At 42.7% G+C, this 15,530-nt stretch overlaps 1 pseudogene; it reads left to right on the top strand.

Moving 5' to 3' along the window:
* Positions 1–294: 294 nt before the first annotated feature.
* On the top strand, positions 295–2,242 carry LOC147883303 (aquaporin TIP1-2-like; annotated as a pseudogene).
* The last annotated feature ends 13,288 nt before the right edge of the window (positions 2,243–15,530 follow it).

Below are 15,530 nucleotides of genomic sequence, written 5' to 3'. Positions count from 1 at the left end.
AGATAAGTGTACCCATATTGCAGGTGATGATTTCACCTTTCAAATTTCCGGTGTTAGCCAATATGAAGCTACTTAAATGTCACCTGATCAATTTCAATAAATTAAAAAAAATGTCACTTGGTCAAGGTGGGCATCTCGTGGAGGGCGATGATAAACAGTGGTGGGGATACTACATGAATTGCATGAACAACTTGGACGCATTACATGATTGGATGCTATCAGCACCAAATGATCAACAGCTTGAATGCATTGATCGTCTTTCTATGTCCTCGACTTTAGCTTCATATAGATTTCATGGCGAATCCAGCTGACTGTGGCTTATACATTAGTGTCCCCTCCTGGTTCCTACCCCAATCCCTTGCCTATTCTCTCTCCTCGCCCTCCTCCATCCCCCTCAACCGCTTTAGCCCACGCTAGAAGCAAGTCCTTAGGAGATTGTGTAGATGCACATAAATTCTAGAGTAGATGCACAGATGAATCTATCCATGGCTGACTATATTATCTTGCTCGCATGTTTCTTGCAGGAGATATGATGCTAAAGAACTGCCAGCAACCAACGGTGGAGATTATGTGGAGCAAGCCTTTAAAGGGTCGTTGGTGGCCTAAGGATAGATTTCGGGGTGTTTGGTTTGTCGCTAGCGCAGGCAGTGGGCCCCAGCGTCGCGAGAGCTCTTTCCGAGCGCCAGAATGTCTATAAGCATGCTTATAGAAATAAGTATATAATCTGTACAGTTATGTCCACAAGCATGTGCCTGGCGTAGTGGCAAAAGCTCGCAGCCTCCACAGGAAAGGTCACGCAGCCTCCACAGGAAAGGTCATGGGTTGGATCACCAGTTGGAGGGATTCACGTTTCAAATGTTTATAAGCTCCCGCCTATTGAAAGCTGCGAATAAGACAAACTAAATACCCCCAAAATATATCCCCACGCGTCGTTGGTGCACTACGTCTACCCGGAGGAGAGGAAGGTGGGCAAGCTCGAGAGGAAGTTCACGTTCACGGGTGTCTTGTCGACGTTTCTGGGTGCACAGGACTTCTTCAGTCCGGAGGTAATTGATGTTCATTCGGATGCATCAGTAACATGGATAAGCTTTGGAGAAATCCTCATAATGCATCGCGAAATTGCACGTTACGACATGTTTTGAGTTATGAAGTTCATCTCAGCAAGTTTTGAGTTATGAACTGTTCATTCAATGCCTTTGAAAGGCAACAAGTTTTGAGCCCCAACTTGACGGCAGCGTTTTAACAGTAGAAGAGTACTTCCTCATGTAATGCCAATTCTGAACGCATCAACACAAAATGGATTTCCATTGAAATGCATCAGCAAAATGCATTCGAGGTGGAATGTTCATTCAATTTGAAATGCATGAGCAAAATCTAGTTGGATTGAAAGACTATCCAAATTGAGTAGTCTGCATTTTGCAACGTTGTGCTCATTGTACATAAATGAATTCGCCTTTGTGACGCGCAGGTATGGAGAGCAGCAGTATCAGAATTCATAGGCAGTGCTCTGTTGATTTTCGTCAGCGACGCCGGGGCTATAACATGCTTGCAAGCAGGCATCACATATGCAACAGCAGCTATTGCTGTGATGTTGTTCTTGTCGATCACCTTCCTCATCTTGGCCGCTCCTCCTGCACCAGGAAGCCACCTCAATCCCGCCATCACCATCACCACAATGCTAAGTGGTTTCTCCTCGCCAGTAAGGGCCCTTTTCTATGTAGTGGCTCAACTGGCCGGTTCGGTGCTTGGAGCCCTATCTCTGAAAGTCGCAGTGGCCGAGTCTGTGGCCGCAGAGTATGCATTGGGTGGCTGCATTCTGCGAAAGACGGTCCTGAGTGGCGGGGAGCTCGTGGAAACCGGAATTGCAACAGGACCGGCATTGCTGGCCGAGTTCACCTTCACCTTGGCAATGCTCTACTATGCGTTCTCTGGCGCGCTGGATCCGAAGGAATTTCAAGTGACAGCGGCGGTTCTGGTGATAGGGGTGCTGATATTCGCATCGGGGGGGTTGATGCCGGTGGCAGGGGCGTACACAGGGACGGGGATGAATCCGGTGAGGTGTTTTGGGCCAGTAGTGGCGATGGGAGGGGAGCTATGGACGGATCATTGGGTGTTTTGGGTTGGGCCGGTGCTGGCATGTTTGGCGATGGCGATGATCTACCATGTGGTGCCGCCTCGCCATTGCTCTCGTGCAGACCTCTTCACGTAGCTCAAGGACATCACGTCGAGGCTAGAATTGTGAGAATAAACCTCTCTACAACACTCCAGCGTATCTGAGACGATCACATGTTAGTTGTTTAGTTGTTAGCTGTTCGAAGAACGAGTGGGTGAGCCTAACGGCTCACTTCACATACGTTCTTGACTCTATGTATTCTTTCGTATAAAATACATTAACATAGTGACCACAAGTCACTCTGCGTTTGTGCCGTCCTCGAGTTCTTCTTGCAGTCTTCTTGATCTTCATTTCTTGACGTTTAGTCTGCTTCCTTGTTTGAGTAGTTCCCACTCTCTCAATGGTTATGGGCCCACACACCTCACTCCACTGATCGCCTCTCTGAATCACTCACGTACACCCTTTGCAATTCTCAACGGAGAACCAAACAATGGCCTTCGGCCCCATCTCCCTGCTCAACTCACGAATCCTCGAACGACTCGAAGGACCAAACTATGCGATTTGGAAATGGAAGCTCCAAATGGTCCTCGAAGAAAAGTCCCTGTGGACAATTTGGAAATGGAAAGTCCAAATGGTCCTCGAAGAAAAGTCCCTGTGGACAATCGTCAATGGAGAAGAATCTGAGCCTCTCCCACCAGCCGGAGACACGGTGAGCTGTTCCTCAATACCCGTCATACCTCCACCTGCCGCCACAACTGGAGATGGAAGCGGTACCTCCACACCAGTCCCCACAACAACCGTCACGGCGCCACCCACTGTCGACTCAACAGCCACACGACCCGCCTCAGCAGCTTTCCAATCGCGAGAACGACAAGCAAAATTGATAATTTGCTTGACGTTGGGTGAAACACCTGCGAGTCAGGTCCAAGATTGCAACACAGCCAATGAAGTCTGGGAAATGCTCCGCATACTATACGAAGAACGCAATGTGGCAAGCATCTTGACACTACAACGAACACTGAGCAACTTACACTTGAAAGAAGGAGAGCCCATAGCTCCTCACATAGAAAAAGCCAAGGCCATCGCTCGCTCGCAGCAGCAGGTACTCCCGTTCCACCGGATCAACTTGCATTCAATATCTTGAATAGTATGCCACCATCATCGACGCCTTGATCATGACGATCGAAGGAAAGGCTTCTGAAATAACCGTTCCGAACGTAACCACTCGATTGCTCCAAGAAGAGGCCAGGCGAAAAGCCAACACTCCCAAAGAGGAACACGCCCTTTTTGGCGGACCAGCAAATCCCCCAAAGAAACCTTCAAACTGCATCCCCCCTGAGGAAACAATCACACATCCTCTTCAAACCGCGAAAGGGGGAAGAAGATAGTGCTATTATTGCAATGAAGGAGGACATCACCCCAAAGATTGAAAAAGAGCTGAGGACATGAAGATGAGCGATCAACTACGTGCCCACCTCGCTCAATCGATGGGAGATGCACAGCCGATAGCCCTGGTTGCTACAGTCCATGAAGTCAACAGTCAACCAATGGAATTTGCTTTCGTGTTCCAAGGACCGCATGAGGAAAGACACGGCATCGATCTTTTTTGGTACCTCGATTCTGGAGCGAGCTCCCGTATGTGTTTTGATCGACAAGCATTCTCCACGTATCAACACCTCCCAAGCGGACGAGATGTCATCATCGGCAACAATGGTTCCATATCTGCAATTGGGCAAGGAACCGTGGAGATTTCCCTCAATCAAGGAGAGAGAGGGATCATACATGACGTTCTTCATGTACCTGCCCTAGCCAAGAATCTACTGTCTGTAGGTGTCCTCGAGGAATCACGGTTCAATTCAAAGGCGGCAGATGCTTAAGCAGTACGCAACTGGAGCACGTAGCCAAGGGCTCTATCAACTGCATGCAACTACAATTTACCCACGCTCCACAGCTCTAGCTGCGGCTGCCAAAGCCAAATATGATTAATTATGGCATAGAAGTTTCGCCCACACAAGTGCATCGAAACTGGCAATAATTGCCAAATACGAGCTCGCTGATGGCTTCGACTACCAACCAGGTAGGTTGTGTGTTCGAAAAAGACCACAAAGAACCTTTCAAATGTCATACAGGACACCAATCCACTGGCGTCCTCGATCTAATCCACAGCGATGTATGCGGCCCCTTTCAAACGACATCAATCGGCGGCTCCAACTACTACGTTACTTTCATCGACAACTACTCCAGATTCACATTCATCTACTCCCTCAAAACGAGAGATAAAGTACTCAACAAATTCACAAAACTAAAGGCATTGTTGGAAACACAAACAGGCCGCAAAGTGAAAAGGTTCTGATCCGACAACGGTGGTGAGTACTGCAGTAAAAGGTTTCATGAATTTTGTGCCATTTCGGGCGTCCACAGAGAATTCACAATTGCACACACCCTTGAACAAAACGGCATCGGCGAAAACAAAAATCGGATCATCATGGAAATGACAAGGTGCATGTTACATCACGAAAACCTTCCAAAGTTCCTATGGGCAGAAGCACCATCAACGGTCGTCTACATCCTTAATCGAATTCCTACAACTGCCATCGGGATCACAACACCATATGAACTATGGCATGGACGAAAACCTGTAGTACATCACCTACGGGTGTTTGGATGCCCTGTATTCGTTCATGTACCAGAGGAGGAGCGCAAGAAACTCGACGGACGTGGGGAGGCATGTCTGTTCATCAGCTACACCACCAATGGAAGAGGATATAAGGTATTTCATCCTCCCACCCGAAAAATGAAGTTTTCACACAATGTCCTATTCATCGAAGATGACAACCAGCCATGCCCAACGCATGATACACCGTCAACTAGCCACGTCCCCTCCTCTCATTCCATTGATACCAATGATCCCGCATCCATACCGATTTTACCCCTGCCATTAGTCTCTCATTCATAAGCCTCAACACACACCCACCCCACAAGATTATGCCCTCACCACAAATCCATTATCCCACCATCTCTCCTGACGCTCCTTGCCCAAATACCTCCAATACTAATGCCCCCTCCGATCCAAACCCATCTACAGCTCCCATAGAACCTTCATATCCTAGACGCCGTGGCAAAGAGCCCATGCTCCCCACCAATCTCTCCTCACCAACAAACATACCCTCCACTAGTTCACAACATCCAACTCCTATTGACATTCACGCCCCTCACATTCCATCCAATTCCCCCACCCGCCCACTTTCACATGAAACCCTCAGACGATCCACCCGGATACATCGCCCACCAACTCGTTTTGATGACACCTCCTTTGTTGCATACGACTCTACTCCCTCCGAATCCCATTCCCTATGTGAAGCCCAAGCCTCTCCACATTGGCCTCCGTGGGAATCTGCAATGGGATTTGAACTCATCTCCATCCAAAAAAATCACCTGGGATTTAGTCCCACTCCCTACAGGACGACAGGCCATTGGATCCAAATGGGTATTTCGCCTCAAATACAATCCTGATGGATCGATTTGACGATTCAAAGCTCGATTAGTTGCTTGCGGCTTCACACAGATAGAAGGTGTCTATTATCAAGATATATTTGCGCCAGTCGTTCGCATTGCCTCGATCAGACTTCTCCTAGCTTGGGGAACCTTGCACATTAGTTGGATGTGCAAACAACGTTTCTCCACGGCGATCTCCAAGAAGAGATCTACCTTCAACCGCCACCAGGCTTTCATCACCAATCCGGAATGGTCTGCCAATTACAAAAAGCACTATATGGTCTCAAGTAGGCATCCCACGCTTGGTACATGAAGATAGACCAATATTTTCTCCCAAATGGCTTTCAAAGATGTTACAGTGATCCCAGCCTCTACATCTCCACCACAAATAACTTTCACTTGGTTGTCACATTATATGTTGACGATCTAATCACCATATGCAACGACTTCACCCAGCTAGAAATCTTCAAAACAAAATTATGCCTCTCTTTTCCAATGACTGATTCCGGCCCAATCCACTACTGCCTCGGAATACAGGTTCAACGAGATCGCCAAGCAGGCACCACCTGTCTTCATCAACAGAGGTACATCAATCACATGCTTGAAAAATACAACATGCAAGATTGCTCCACTCTTGCCACTCCCCTAGATCCCAACGTCAAATTGACAATTGACATGTCACCACAAACCAATGCAAAGTGGCAACAAATGACAGCCATCTCCTATCGCAGCTTGATAGGTTCTCTGATGTATGCAATGGTGTGTACTCGACCAGACATTGCCACAACAGTCAACAAACCTGCATAATTCATGGTCAACCCCGGTCGACAACATTGGCAAGCGGCCAAGCGTATTCTGCGCTATCTCAAAGGCACTGCAGATATTGGCATTTGCTACAAACCATCAGCCATAGACATCCTTGGGTTTGTAGATTCCGATTGGACCGGTGACACAGATGATCAGCACTCTACCTCCGATCATGTTTTCTTATTGGCAGGCGGTCCAACCTCTTGGGCATGCTCCAAACAACGGTCCATTGCCCTCTCTTCCACAAAAGCAGAATATATCTCTGTCTGTCAAGCCGCCCAAGAACAAGTTTGGTTGAAACAACTCACTAAAGAACTTGGAATTCAGATTGACAATACAATTCTCTACAATGATAATCAAGGATGCATTTACCTCAGCAAAAATGGTTGCCAACACAAACGAAGCAAACACATACAGCTTCAATATCATTATGTATGGGACCTCGTACAATGAGGAGAATTATCCATTCAATATTGTAACACCAAAGATATGCTTGCAGATCTATTCAGCAAAGCCTTCCCCAAAGACAGATTCTAATTCCTTCGCACAGGAATCGGCCTCGCTGAATCACCTCCACCTTAACACTAATGCACTCTCAGAACTGGATTAAGGGAGGGATTGTGAGAGTAAACCTCTCTACAACACTCCAGTGTATCTGAGACAATCACATGTTAGTTGTTTAGTTCTTAGCTGTTAGAAGAACGAGTGGGTGAGCCTAATGGCTCATGCACTCCACATACATTCATGACTCTATGTATTCTTTCGTATAAAATACATTAACAAGTCACTCTGCTTTTGTGCCGTCCTAAAGTCCTTCTTGCAGTCTTCTTGATCTTCATCTTGACGTTCAGTATGTTTCCTTGCTCAAGTAGTTCGCACTCTCTCAAGAATATCGTTAACCTTCAGCATCATCCTCTTCACGATGATCACCTCCTCCTCCTCAGTTTTTTACGCAGCTCTAGCTCTACTCTATCTATCTGATCCCTTCAACCAGGCGGCCATGCTCCACTGCAATCTACAATCACAAGTTCGTCGTTCTTCCCTGTTGATTCTTCAGCGATCTACATCCAATCTTCACCAACCAATATCATCCAATCTTCACCAACCAATATCCGTTCCGCCATTTCATGATGCAATCCAAGTTTGTGATTCTTCTAATCAATGCTTTAAAATCCCTATATTAACTATGCTCCAACGTCGATACAATCTTCAGCAAACTACATCCATTTGGCAAGTTTCCTACTCACTGCTGCTTAATCTTCGTTGTCTTAGGGGCTCTTTCCGCGCTCACAGGTGCGGTGGGAATTCGTAGAAATGGGCACCCGTGGCCAATCCAATCCCCCTAGCTTGGAGGGGCTCATTTCTTGCACTCCACATTGACCTTGGCAAAAGCCTTACCTTTACTGGTCTCGGACAAATCATAAAAAAACATTTTTGGCCCTATTAAGGGTCTATGGAAAGTCGGATGGAATTCTCTTGATGGAATTATGTTTACCTTTGCTCTTGGCTCATGCCTCCAATCACTTGGTCAATTTGACCCACTGTTAATTTGTGTTACCGTTGATTGGTCAATTTGACCCATTGTTAATTTGTGTTACCATTGATTGCCTATGTGATTGTCCTAAACCAGCATGGTTGAATAGGCATTAGTTGTTGACCAACCCAGTGGCGTGGTTGAGAAGAAATTAACAAAAATATATTTCACAATAGAAAAGCAATATATTGTTATTTTACTAAACTAGCACGGTAGCTAGAAGATCATCCAACTGTGGTTGCTTCAACTCAATCACTAGTTATGTGATTGTCCTGAACTAGCACGGTTGAATAGACATTAGTTCTTGATGGTCTCGATGGTTGAAATTACTATGTTTCTTAGTACTTAAATTAGTTAAATTTAATTTCCTACTATTCAAGTCATATACCACTTAATTTCTAGATGAGGATGGCTTGGACTTAATGTGATTGTCCTAAACCAACCCACTGCTTGTTTAAGACCAACAACAATTACTGATTGAAATTGTGAAATTTAGAAATACAAAGCAATATATTGTTATTTTCTAATTGTGAAATTCAGAAATGAAAAGCAATATACTTGTTAGTCTCTAATATGTGAAGTTGAGACTGTCAGGCTAAACCCACCTGATGGTTGAAATTGTGACTATACTAAACCAACCTAGTAGTTAAAATTGTGACTGTCCTAAATGTGTCCTAAACCAATCCCGTGGTTGACTATCCTAAACATGTCCTAAACTAGCCCGGTGATTGAAATTGTGACTATCCTAAACCAGCCCAGTAGTTGAAATTATGACTCTGTCCTAAACTAGACTGGTAGTTGAAGTTGTGACTGTCCTAAACCTTCATGGCGGTTGAAATTTGTTTGCTTCTAGTAGCTTGATTAGTTCAATTATTAGATGATTAGTTCAATTTAGATTCATTATATACTTTAATTAGACTGTGTTTTTGCATGTACATACTGTTTTTGGTCTTGTTTTAGTAGTGCAAAAGGGGGGCTCACTGTACATTTGTTCCATTGAAAAGAGGGCTCACTATTCTCTTGTACTCGCATGTTGGGTCAATAGATGGAGTTGTATCTCAAGTTTATGGATGCGAATCCTAACATTTCAATTGGGCAAGGATCTTTGAGCATTGTAGTCCCTGGTACATGAGGAAACTCAAAGACAGGAATGTTTGTTGTTGCAAAACACACGTAGACTTTGACCGACAAGCTATGAATGACTTGAATCTAGTCGTCTTTGAGTATTGCTCCATGGGGATCGATGCCCATGTCTCCCCGATGAATGCGTAGTCTCTAGGCCACCTGGATCCTCATCATGTGTTGCAAGGGAGTGTAGATTTTGTAAGGTCTATGTGGGAGCCAATGGTTTGTCTAAAGGGAGACCGTGAGTGGCATTGCATTGAACGCATTCGTGGCACATGCAAGCATTGTAGCTAAAGCTGAGACGAAGACCTTTCATGTATTTCCAAATAAAATGAGAGAAGACAACCATGTTTCTCTAAAATGGAGGAGATTTGAAAATGTCAATGTTGAAGGATCCGATAAAAAGAGATAGCTACTATTGTATAATCGCACTTTGCTGAGGGAGCTTATAGGTCATGTGGTTCAATCCATTCCAGAATATGTGCTTCACAATTTCATGGTCAGCTACTGCTAGGATAAGCAGTTCAAGACGTGCCTTGCCAATTTTTCCAATGACACTATTGTCTCTGTCATAGATTTTATTGAAAATTATTCATTTCAAGAACAAGATGAGATACAAAGTGCTTGCTGATACAAGAAGATAAGAATTCTTGTGCATATCACATGTAGTCATTTGCTTAATTCTTCTAGGAGTGATGCCAATCTACATGCTGACTCACAGAAGTCCAAGTCAGTGCAAAACACACATACCATTTCTACATTTTCGATGATAGGGAACATGGCACCTTATTTGTGCAGCATGCTTTTTTACTGCATTGGGAATGGCTGAAAAAGAAAATCCCCTATACAAAAAATATAAAACAACATTGGGTGTGGTCAGATGGTGCTGCCTCTCAATTTAAATCAGCCCATGGATTCTACTTTGTCTCAAGGTTCAAATCCCTAACTAGTCTAGACATGATGTGGAATTTCTTTGGGTCTAGCCATGGCAAGGTGAACATCATGGATGTGGTGTTGTTATTAAGCAAGCTCTGTTTAAACATCAATTAACATGCCCTCAAGAAAAGCTCGATGATGCCCATGATGCTATAACATGGCTTACAACCAACCTCTCCACAAGCTTCAACATACAACAAACAAAGCCTTAAGAATAGTGTAGTACATAGAGTGTTCTATGAAGTGAAAGTGGATGAAGTGCAAGGGAGCTCAAGCAATCAGAGGAAGAAAAATTAGCATTGCTCTACATCTAGAAAAGGATGTGCTACTTTGGTGATCCGTTCATCCAAAAAAATAGCCCAATTAGGGAATAGTCTCAATTCATAGAAGAATTTAAAAATACATTTCTTCCACTCAAGTATAAGGAAGATCAATGGTGTAGATGAGACTATGACATTTTGATAAGGAAACCATAAGAGAATTGGCAACTTGATTCGAGCACTTGTGTTTAGGGTAAAGATGGAGAAGGAGAAACTATAAAAGTTTATATCAGGCCTTAAACCAAATGTTTGACATGGATTGGAATCTCTAACACAATTACCTTGAAGGATGCAATTAGACCACAAGAGGCAACAAAAGGAAAAGTAAATACTTGGAGGAGAGATACAACAAGTGAGGCATCAACATTAAGGAGTAGACCATTGAATCGATCAAGTTATCCTAGTAGGTGGAATGGGAACTATATTCCTAGGTGAAGAATTCAAATGATTAGTAGTAGACTAATAGAGAATCCTACTCCAAATGGACGTCTTAGACCCCCATTTATGTCTACTCAAGAATGAGATAGATTATTTAGGGAGAAGAAATGTTTTGGATGCAGGAAGGCAATTGATCATAGATTCTATGTGTGTCCAAAGCTTAAGAAAGAAGAAATGTTTTGGATGCAAGAAGGCAATTGATGATAGGTTCTAGATCAGTGCCCAAAGCTTAAGAAAACATTAGTAAGGCAGATGTATCTAGAGCCTCTCACCCTAAGCAAGAGGGTGAAACAACCTGCAAAGATGTTGAAAATAATATGAACAACCATCATGCTAGTTTGCATTATACCTTTGGCTAAGCTGAAGTGAAGTGAAGATATGGATCAAACATCAGAATGGCATGCTCTAGTCCCTTGGGTTCCTTGACATCAAATGAGAATTTCCTTGATTCTTGTCTCTCATCCTGTATGCTAGATTTTTTGTGAACTGTGAGTTAATGGATAGCTCTCCTTAAACATTAGAAAGAGTGAGTTCTTTAAGAGAAAATAGAATATCTAGGCCATGTTATTAGTAAATATGGAATTCAGGTTGATCTAGCCAAGGTGAAAGCAAGAAAGGAATGGCTTGTCCTAGGAAAGTACATGAAGTAAGATATTTTATTGGTTTATATACTTTATAGAAGATTTATCTTGATTTTCTCAAAGATTGTATTGTCGATTACTTATCTTTTGAAGAAGCAATCTATGTACCATTGGAATGATAGTTATTTGAGTGCCCTTGCAAATTTTAAAGGCTGCTCTAATATCTAGTTCCGTGTTGGTCTTGCTAGACTTTGAGAAGTATTTCCTTGTTGGATGTACAAACGCATTGGTTTATCCATTAGAGCTAGACGAATGCAAGAGGGACATCCTGAAGCCTTTGAAAGTCAAAGACTTCCATAGGTGATAAAATTAAGAATAGCATGTATGTTGATGGACTAATTCGTAGACCCGTAATTTCATAGTGCTCTAAAGAATAGCAAGTCATAGACCCATAATTTCTTAGTGCATTGAAGAATGCCTACAAAGGTAATAATCAAGCATAAGGTGATTCTCTAGAGGGATATGCAATTTTTTATGGATACCTTCTTAGAGAATATTTTATATGGGTACCATTGAGTTTCAGATCTATTGTCTTCGAAGAGGTGCATAGTTATGCAGGATATAGAGGGATTAAAGGGAACGATTGATATTGTTGAAATATATTCTATTGCAAAGAGGTAGAGAAAGGAAATAACTACTTAATTCAATAATTTCTTAACCAAAGTAGTTCCCCAACTAATTGAATGTTAATGTAAATCTTTGTTCGATGTAGTTTCCCAACCAAAGTAGGGTATGAAAAAACGAGGATAGCTATAGAGAGTATTTGCCAAGCTGAGGAAGCTCCTCTCTGATTCTCCTCTCTAGGGACAAAAGATCTTAGCTTCCATCTGGTGCTCCTCTTCTGTAATTTTGAATTCCACGACATCCACCTCCTACTTTCAAACATTGCGATTGCTTCCTAGAGCCCCCCATTTGACCTCCTTCTTCCTCCTACTCACTTTTTTGTAAGTAGTGCTTTGATCACTAGGTCTTGAAGTATTTCTTATATTCAAGAGTCTAGACCGCTTTGAACAAATATGGAGAGAGAGGAGAAGACTGGAGATGAGAGAAAGCATACTACAAATGACTAACTTTTCACTGGTATTAGTTGAAAATGATAAATATATACAAACCCCTTTAGGGTTAGGATTATGGTTTCCAACCCTTTCCTTTTTCACACTCTTTTGGGTTAGTGCTATGCACAATATTGAACATGATGTTGAGATGAATCCTCAACACCTTCCCTCAAGATGAACATTATGAAGTAGGCCTTCCCTCAAGATGATGATTATGGGGAATCAAAGAGGGATTGAACATTATATTCCATCACACCCCTTTAATGGGAATGTTCTTCCTTTGCGTCAAAGCAAGAGCTTGTTGGTGCTTCTTGAAAATCTCTTTCCCAAGTGGTTTGGTAAAGATGTCTGCAACATTATCTTTGCCGTAGAGAATTTTCTTGAGATGGTAAACTTGATCCCCTTTCCCTGGCTCATTATATCCTGTTGGTTGCTTGAAATCTAGAAAGGACCTCAGGCTTCTCTTTTAGAAAGTAGACCCAACAATATCTGTTGTAGTCATCAATGAAAGTCAGGTAGTGCAATGAACCATTGATGCTGCGGGTCTAGGCATAACCCCATACATCTATATGAATCAAATCAAGAATACCTCATGCTCGAGAGGTGCTTCTACCAAAATTGGTTCTCTTTTGTTTACCAAAGCAACATGCTTCGCAAACTTTTCCAAGAAACTGCAACTTAGGAATTCTAATTGCCATACTCTGGTTTCTTAGTTGTTTCAAGCTTTTGAATTGATGTGTCCATATCTCTTGCGCCATATCATAGACAGTGGCATCGGTTGTTGTTCAGCTGACATGGCATGTAAGTCTGGTACTGAAGCCAGCATCTTGAACAAGCGTCCTTCCTTGACTGCTTTTCCTTCTAGCTGATATCCTCTGGGTTTATCTCTGATAGTGCATTCATCTCCATCAAATATGACTCTGTAGTTGTGTTATGTCATTTGTTATTTTCCCAACTGGTAAGAGTTTCTTACTGAGCTTTGGAAAACAGAGTACATCTTTCACCAATCCTATTGTACTAATGAAATTGTTCATAGGGACAATGCCTTTTCCTTAAACTGGATTCGTTGTGTTATCTGTCGTCTCTCTGTCGTGTAGATAACGTCCTCTGGTCCTTCTACTAGTTTCATCTCTGTGAACCATTCATGATGCTTTGTCATGTGCAATGATGCACCATTGTCAATGTACCAAGGATCTTGGTCTGCTTTATCAACTTGATAACTACATTCTCTTTTTGAATTGTGATCAATGTCAAGATACATTGTATCAATCTTTTGATATCCTCACTTGCAAGGTACATATTCTGAGGTTCATTGGCATAATGATTATGACTTAAATGTCTGCCACGGTGATTTCCTCTCCATGGAAATTTCCTTGATTTACTACTAGCTTGACCTCCTGGTCATATTGCTTTTTGCGGCAATCTCTTTCATAGTGTCTAAACTTATAACAGTAGTTGCATTGAATGTTTGACACATTGGTGGATGCATTCCCTCGTTCTTGAAATCCTCCTCTATTGGAATGATTTTCTCTTGGATGCTGATGTTGATGTTACTGAGGATATTGATGTTGGTGCTGACTTTGATGCTAATGATAACCACTTCTCTGATTGTTCTAATCCTTGATTCTGAGTACATAAGCATGACCAATTTCATTGTTGTTGTGGAAACTCTGGTTGATTTGGTTTCTCAATGTGAGAATCTTGGATGTGTTCTTAGACTCATAGAGTGTTGTGAATATATCCCATGCTTCTTTGGAGGTATTCACTGTGTTGAGCTATCCAAGCATGACATCTTGCACATTCTCTTTGATCAAATGATATGCATTTTTTCATGTGCTCACGCAATGGCGGGATCTACCGCAGATGTGGACACTGTCGATGGAGGTATAGAACCTTCTTGTGTTGTGGAAATGGTGGAAGTTTATGTTGGACTATCAGATGGTCGAGGTGTAGACCCATCGACATACTCCCATTTATCTTGAAGTACAAGAATGGTCTCCATTCAGTATTTCCATGTGCCATAATTTGAGTTGTCTAACTTAGAAGACTCCGAATTGATGTTGCTAGTGGTAGACATGATGCAAGATAGTACTCAAAGTGCATGTGAAAAAACATTATTTGAATCAACTGCAAAACTCTTTCTGTACCAACTAAAATCTTGAATTGTCGATGAAGATAGAACTACAATATATTCCAATCTGTTACAAGGCTTTGTGGAAAATGATGCCAAGAATAGCCAAGAGGCTTTACAAGGCTCAAATAAAGTGCACAATGTCAGAAAATAGCCAATAGGCTTTACAATGCTGGCAGGTGAGTGCAAAAATCAAATGTTGTGTAATCTACCCACTAATTAATCGGCTAATGCCTATGAAAACTCTGAAGTCTGCTCACTATACTAAAGGTGGTCAGATTTTCAAGAAATGTGATGATGTGAAATCTCATGTGAGTGTAGGGACGAACTCTGAGTAGGAACTATTTGGGAATTTTTGGGCATGGCTTCGATTGGCTACTTTGTAGTTCTCTCCTCTAAGGATGATCTAATCTACTCTAAACCAACCATCAAGTGATGAGAAAGAAGCAAATAATTCCTTTTCTTTTGTTCGTTTTAGGTGCTGAATCAGATGCATCGATGTAGAGACTTGTGTGTATGCAAGAGGTGGATTTGATGCCGAGGCTAAAAAGTGTGTGATACTTGCACCAAAATGTGTGCATGATATGATGAGCGCATAGAGCACAAAAAATCGAGCATTTTTCCTTTCAAAGCACCTCAAATTCTTTTTAGATCAAGAGATACGACTTAATCTAGTTGGAGAGGAAAAAAAGGATGAAACGGCATTATGACAATGTGGCAGGTAGAGTCACATGTAGAATTGTGCCTGGCAAGTGGTGTGCATGTGGAGCACTCTTTGAGGTGGCAAGTAAGTGCACATGCAGTGCACCAAGTGTGCCTATGGAGGGGTAATTATGCCTACCAGGGGATGTTCTCAGTGTTTCTACCAAGTGCAGGTTCCGAGGGTGTTGGTCACCTACAGTCGTCGTGTCATTGCTTGTTGTAGCATAGGTGTT

Source organism: Dipteris shenzhenensis, chromosome 28 (assembly GCF_047967505.1).
Source record: "Dipteris shenzhenensis isolate YYH24624 ecotype China chromosome 28, Dip_SZ_1.0, whole genome shotgun sequence".
Taxonomy (NCBI): Eukaryota; Viridiplantae; Streptophyta; class Polypodiopsida; order Gleicheniales; family Dipteridaceae; genus Dipteris; species Dipteris shenzhenensis.
This window is presented reverse-complemented; position numbering and strand designations above follow the sequence as displayed.